The sequence below is a fragment of the Limulus polyphemus genome, unplaced genomic scaffold (assembly GCF_000517525.1).
Source record: "Limulus polyphemus unplaced genomic scaffold, Limulus_polyphemus-2.1.2 Scaffold3229, whole genome shotgun sequence".
NCBI lineage: Eukaryota > Metazoa > Arthropoda > Merostomata > Xiphosura > Limulidae > Limulus > Limulus polyphemus.
The window spans coordinates 122,550-130,324 of NW_013668839.1; the positions used below are offsets into that span (position 1 = coordinate 122,550).

Below are 7,775 nucleotides of genomic sequence, written 5' to 3' on the forward strand. Positions count from 1 at the left end.
TTCCCCCCAAAACTTTGTCTTCAAAATAAGGGTGCGTCTTATACACCCGTGCGTCTTATACTATGAAAAATACGGTATCTTTCTCCTTCTATGTGAACCTCCAAGTTTGATACAAATTACATACTTATGGTATAGATAACATTAAGCCACAACGCACATCTATAGTCTCCAATCTTCTTGCTTTACTGAGATATAAATGAGGAAGTCAAGCACACATACCACACCCCCTCCTATAACATTTAGCCATTCATAAATTGTCTATCATTTTCTGCAACACTGCTATTGGTCACGTTTATATGCAATAGAAAGGGCAAATTGTACATTACATAAATCACAGGATTGTTTGTTTTGTTTAAGTCGTAAAAGTCAATAGTTTGCCATTGGAGCACTAAAGGTTCGGACTAAAGATGTTTTTCCGAGAAAAGATAAAACTTAACCTATTTATAGGTTAATTGGAAGGCTATATAAACTAATCAATTGATTGTTATGTTTTTGCTTTTCTCTACTTTATATTTGAAAACTACACTAAATATATTTTGGACAATAAACATAGTAGGAAAGAAATAGGGTTACGAAAGCAAGCATTTGAGTGACAAGTGATCTAGAACTAAAGTAACTCATTAAGACTGATTGTTCCTTTCTTAAGTAAGCAAAGTTTCATAGTGAAGTCACAAATTTTAAGAATAATTAGAACGTTTTATCCACAAGTTCAACTACAAATCACCTTTCAAAATACAAAACCTATTCAGATCTAAAGACCTATTGCCTACCCCTATGCATTCCAGGATCGAATATAAATACACATGTGGTGGCTGTAATGACACTTACACCTGCGAGCCTGCAAACATATGGGAGTATCAAGCAGAACTGGTAAACAATTATCAAATCTACCAGACTCCACAATTCGCACACATAGTGAAAATACTCACCACCCAATCTTGATTACGAATTTCAAAAGTCATCTCATGGGGGATCATCCAATATTGAACCTTTAATTAAAGAAAGTTTATCTATCATAAATGAACTCCCAACTTTAAATAATACCACAACTTCACTACAGTTAAGTCTGTTCTGTATAACTTGTATAATGTTGTTACATTATCCTATACTTTGTTATTTATTTATTTGTTTGTTACTTCATTCCTTTATTCTGTATTTTAATTATTTTTTATAAAATGGTAAAACTTTATAACTATTTGTAATTAATAATCTACCATGATCGACATAGCTTGCTGAAGATGGAATATGTATATTACGAAACATTCAAGAATTAAATATTTGTATTTGTCAACAGAGTACAGTTTCTTTGGGGGCTTCAAATCTGTGAGAAAGGAACTTGCATGTTAAGGCTTGAATAAAATGCAAGGGATAGCTATTGTTTATTAAAATGTTCTGTAAGGTGGTGATTTTGGTAGTTAAAACAGATGTTGTATGCTCTACTGAGAAGAATGAGTTTTAGGTTAGATTTAAAGGAATTTGGAATACAGCTATCAAATCAAGTATGTAAGCCTGTATATGTTATTTCAAAATAAACATGTTGTGAAATGGTTATCTAATCTGCTGATTTGGATATCAAGAAAAGCCAATTTACCATTTTTTTCAGTTTCACAAGTACAATTAATGTTAGGGTTATCTAATCTGCTGATTTGGATATCAAGAAAAGCCAATTTACCATTTTTTTCAGTTTCATAAGTGCAATTAATGTTAGGGTATTCCAAAGTTTAAATAATCCAAGAATTATTAAATGTAAAAATGTATCATCAACAAGACCTTCTTTATAGAGTCAGTTTGTATTCAACGGGACAGGTTTCTAACGAAGAACATTCATAGTAACAAAGGAATATGTTAGCGAGAGTCGGCCCTAAAAATGACTCCATTGCCACACCATCTGTTTGGTCATATAGCTGCCCATGAACACAAAGTGACTGTCCTTGAAGGCAAGTGTAAGTAATTCTTGGAACTGTTGGCGATTAAAGCTTGTATATGTTTCATTTTGGTGGGGGGAAAAGTGTCTAAGATTATTTGTATTGTTTTCTCAAGTGGAATGTTTGTGAATAAAGGTTCAATATCGAAACTAGCAAATATATATTGATTCCTCGAGGAACATACATAGTTAGACATTGCATGATGTAACATAAGACTCTGTTCACCCTAAACTCTTCACAATCCCCCTGGGTGACTTATTGCTCGTTTCTGTAGTCTTACAAATTTTAAAGAGCAATAAAACAAAATTAAATGAAAAGTACAGGCTTAAAGATCTACAAATAATTGTAATTGTTTGTTATAACCTGCAGTCATTCTAAAAAAAAAAATTGTAATCTTATTTCACATTTTTTCCACTTTCAGAATATTTTGCCACAGTTGTTATGAAAGAGAAAATGAGAGATCGGGTATAAAGTGTTACCCAAAAACATTTATGTTCATTTAGGAGGTTCTAGAGGTTATGGAAATGAAATATAAAAACTGTAAGATGAAAAGAAAGATTTTTATTCTTAACACGAAAACCACCCTGGACTCAGATTGATTCAGTAAATCTTACAATAAATATCTTTATAAAAATTGATTTGTTGTTACCACAGACTTTTCACGTTTACTAAAAGCATGCCAAGTTTCATGACGATATATATATACATAATAAATTCAGAATTATAGTACATATTAATTTTTAAATGTAAGTGTCAGTCCAGTAGACAGACCTGTTCACATGGGGTTAAATATTCATAAATGTATATTTTCAGTTGTAATATGCATAACTCATCCGTGTCATGTTTTCTTTTCAAATATTTTTGAATATAAAAACTCATTTTAGTAACATGTAAAAATGTTTTTAATTATTTCATAAAGGTTAAAAGATACTTGATGTAGGCAGAAACCGATGTAACTAAGCAACATGCACCGGGATCAACAGTCGTTCCTCACTGCTGATGGCCGCTCTATACTAAAAATGTATTTCATTATTAAAAGTTATCACTTAATTACCAAAAGCTAATGCATCAGTAGAAGCAACTAGGCCTAATGTTTGTGATAACCATAGAGGAATGTGTGTGGAAAAATCATCTGTCGGTTACTTGGCATCTATTTTATAAACATCGCAACTTATCAACTACTTTGTTACAGTATTTCTAATGACACTGCTATCAAAACTACACTGTAGATGCTGAATATCGAGTCTAGCTGGCTGGCCAACCAAGCAAAAAGAGTTGAAACTATTGTCTTACTATCCTGCCACAGTTCTCAAGAACCTACCTGCAGGGGGACCAAAGGTTTGTCTGATGGCCCCAGCAGGATCTAGGGGGAAAAGTGCTGGGACGTTTGTGGGTTTTTAACATTCAGGAAGAAAACTGCCTATTCCTTACAATTATGTTAATTTGACTAAAGAAAAATGATCATTTTTGGAATGTGAGTGATAAATAATTTATATTTTTACAATCAGTCTTATGAATAATTTTAACAAGGACAAATTTACATTCTGAAACTCAACATGAAAAATGTCTCTACAGATATAGCTGTCAGTACCAATACTACAAAATCAGCAGTAATGTTTGAAGGAATACTTCCCCATTTATTACAACCACTTTCCCACTTCCTTTTTTCCAGTCTTATACAACCAGTGATACGTAACCTATCATTTTAGCTCTAATCACTCAACAATGTTTTAATCAAATATTTATCTTTTCACTCTCGGACTTCAATGTCACCTGCTGGCAAGTTAATGCACTATAATGAAAACTAAAGATTATGGCATGCAGAAAATAAACCAAAGAGAAGAGTGACAATAAAAAAATATTGATTTTGGTAGAGAAATAAACAAGACGACCACAAGTTACACAATAAACACAGAAATTGGCTGGATGACTTTAATTTGGAGGATACGGGAGATTCGCATCACTGTTCGAGGAGGGGTGCAACTACACCCCTTGCATCCCCCTCCTCCCAAATTTCCCATGCTATTCTCCATTTACTGATACTTTGCCCAGGTATACCATGAACCTCAAATGGGGATTGTAAAATATACATAGCACCAACAAGCAAAACAATACAATAAATCACAATTATGGTGACCTTTACAGAATCTTACAACATAAATGACTGAAATGCAACTATACTCAAGGGTAAGAATCTGTCAATTTCCTTCAGAAATGTGTACACACAATGTTTTTCTAGTAGATCTATCACCTTATTCAACAACTTGCTAGATCATTAGCATTCATTTTGAGTCTGACCTACCTATAAGAGTAAAATTTAGGCCTAAAGGAATTTACTAATATAACTACATTTGCTAGAGTTTTTTTTTGTTAAAGATTCCTTTCCTTTAGATGAGATCACATCCCCTGTAAATGTTTTTCTTTACCCAACATTTTCCATTTAATCAGCAGGGTTCTTATTTTTGTAAGCTTAACATGACATATCGACAACCAGGGACCATTTGGTTCTTCAAGGCTGTCCCTGCACATGGACTCTTCAGAAAAATAAATAAAACTATTATTCAAAAACTCATAAATTCCCCTCTTACAACTCCTTGTGAAGCTCTGGCCTCCACTACTACGGACAGTAACTCATTTTATAAGTCAATATAAGCCTGTTAGAAAAATAAAACTGCCTTAACTGAATCAAAGTCCATCTTTTCCAAACATTCATCCTATAACCTTAAGACTACAGGATAAACAAAGATGATTTTATATTATTACTATTAGTCCCCCAAATAATCTTGCACACTTCAATAAAATCGTCTCTTACCCCTCTTTTCTCAAAAGAAAGTTAAGAATTTTTTTTTTCATACCTCTAGAAGATAACCCTTCCATTTCCAAAAATCAGTTCAGTACTCCTCCTCTGTACCGTTTCCAATGTTAATACTGTACAGTATTCAAAATGAGGCATAGCTAGTTATTTGTAAACAGACAATTACTGCTTTGGACATATAAATACATCCTAAAACACTGTCTTAACGGCTAGAGTAACTTATCCACCACTAATCTTCTTATTCAGTCATACAGTTGAGTAGGTTCTAATCTTCAGGGTGACCCAAATACATTACCTTACATTACCTTAAGGCCAACTTGCTAAATAGCTGATAAATTTATCAACCGATCCATATTACCCTATCTTATCTCAAAATCCTCAATACAGCTAGAAATATCTAAAAATTTTAATGTCATCTGCAAATCTTATTAATTTTCTAATTATGTAATATCAGTAATATAAGTACAAAAAACAACAACAAAGGATAAAGCAACGACCCATAAGGTCGTTATAAGGGTTCAATTTGTCTGAACTACATTAATAAGAACCTTTCACTTTCTTCCATCCAAACAACCTACAATCCGATTAAGTATTCTTTTCCCAGACCCTGCCATGGTAGGGTTTTTTTCTTGACAAATCCTTTATGTGGAACCTTATCAAATCAAAAATTTTTGGAAAATCTGACAACAAGCCCATATCTCTTTCTACCTTCAAATTTCATTGAATTATTTCGCCCAACTAGCCTACAATTTCTGGGACAGTTCTTATATTCCTTTTAAAAACAACAAATAACATCAGCCACTCTTCAATCTTTACTGACTTTTAACCTAATTTAAAACCCTGGGGAAAAACCTTGTCTGACTTTGGTGGATAAGTCATTGCTCTATTGATAGTACCAAAGATAACAGGTTTTTAAGATTTATTCATGGACATATTACAAGTTAACAGATGTAATTATTTCTTTATACAAATCACTAGCTAGGCCTCACTTCAAACACTGCTGGTGTAGTTTTTCTCCTTACTTGAAAGGGAATATTGAATTATTGAAGAAAAAAAGAGTTTAGAGAAGAACTATTAGGGTAATACCTGGGATGAAAGGGTTACCTTAGAGGGATAAGTTAAGATCTCTTATTTTCTCTTCAAAAAAGAAGGGTAAGAGATCTTATTGAAGCTTCAAAGAGTATCAAGGGGATTGATAGGATAAAGGCCTCTGATTTACCTGCACTATATTTTAAGTTAACAAAATGAAGATACATGTTTCAAATTTCAAAAAGACAGGCTAGTGACAGTAAAAAGTTTTATTTTTCTAAAAGCTTGATTGGTTTATAGAATCAGGTGCCTTTAGCATTAACGACGGCCAATACGTTCACAGGATAATGAATGATTTCCTTAAAAACAAAAGGATATAAATGTTTACTTTTTCTCTGAGGTAGGTGTACAGGGGGCAGCTTTGAATGACCAAATGGGTCCTCTTTATCCATAATGTTAAATTAAAAAGGTTCACTAGTACATTTTGTGTTATGATAAATTTGCAAGAAAAAGAAATGACTGATTTTGTTTCTTATCAAAAACAAGTGTCAAAGAGTTGTTAAATAATATCATGGTTTTCATTTTCATGCTTTGGTTTTCACACCCACTGCTAATGTATATTAATGTAAATGTAATCATTGGCCTATATTTTTTACAGTTATTTATAAATAAAAGTAATATAAAACACTAGTCCTAAATTAAAACACTAATTAAAGAGCACAGAATTACAATTTTCCATATCTTATGAAGTTCAATATGAAAATCAAAATCATTTACTAATGGATTTAATAAGTTACTCTCACAATTTCATGTTCTGTAACATATACACATTACAAAAACTGAACAACTAAGTAAGTGTAGATTGAGAGTACCACGACTGCAGTGCAGAAGTGTTTGTAAATATTAATCTATTTGCCGAGTATATTGTTCTCTAGTTATTGAAATTTGAAGTAGGCTTTAAAAAAAGCAAATGCAAACCCTAACAATTATTTCACATACTTCAGCATGCATGCTTTTAACATATGATAACCAAACGTTTAACACGACGTCTGACAGATCGAAACTAGAGAACAAACTCTAATTTTAAAGATAAACTTGTCAGTAACCTTACTTAGTTACTGTCTTAACTTATAAATAAGTCTTCATTCCGTCTTATTCTTAGGCCTAATAAGTCGTTTGTGTGGAAATTATTTACAAGTCATCTAGTCAAATATTCCTATTATAGAAATCAATATTTTATAGCATATTCCTTATTTATTGTAGTTTTAAGCGAGAATCATGACAACTAATTAAACTACGCATGAAACTTAAATATGGTGCGTTAGGCCTAACGTAACAAGCCTTTACGCTCTCCTTTTTTACTACTATTCCGCTTCACTACCTTCCGTAAATGCTTTCTGCGATCTTCGTCCTTTTCACTGGGCGCCTTATTTTACCGCAATCGGCATTGCGTCTCTTCATATTCTTTGATGCCTCTTTTAAAATCCAAAAAGATTTTGCACAATGTTTGTTTTAACTAATGGTTCATTTACAAATGATTTAATATATGACAAAAAAGACATAAGTTTTACACGTCTTTGCAAAACCCTCAGCCACTTTTTTTGTTTTCGGCGAGGCAGTAAGGATGTAAACACCATGCGCATGTCAATATGACGTCAGAAAAGTCGATCGGAATAGAAATTTTGCGTCTTGCTAGTTTAAAGAGCTTTGCTATCAAAGGACCTCGTTTACTAAGCACTATGTAACTACATTCTGGAACTAACATCATGTCTTACAAATGTCAAACCCAGTGCCTGGGTGTTCTGTTAAATTCCTCAAGAATTTTATTTATTTTTCGTTTCTGCAGCTATGCACAAGGATGATTATTGTAAATTTGAAAGAGTAATAGAGATAAGTCAGTAACTCTATATTAATAGGAAATACCTTCCGCGCAGGTTCATGGTCTCAGACTCTTTCTTAGTATCACAATAACTTGCCCCCCCCCCAGTGGCAAGTCTGAAGGTTTA

The 7,775-nt window shown here is 32.8% G+C and overlaps 1 pseudogene; it reads right to left on the bottom strand.

Moving 5' to 3' along the window:
• Positions 1-7,374, bottom strand: part of LOC106468937 — a 41,850-nt pseudogene extending 34,476 nt beyond the window's left edge.
• Positions 7,375-7,775: the final 401 nt, after the last annotated feature.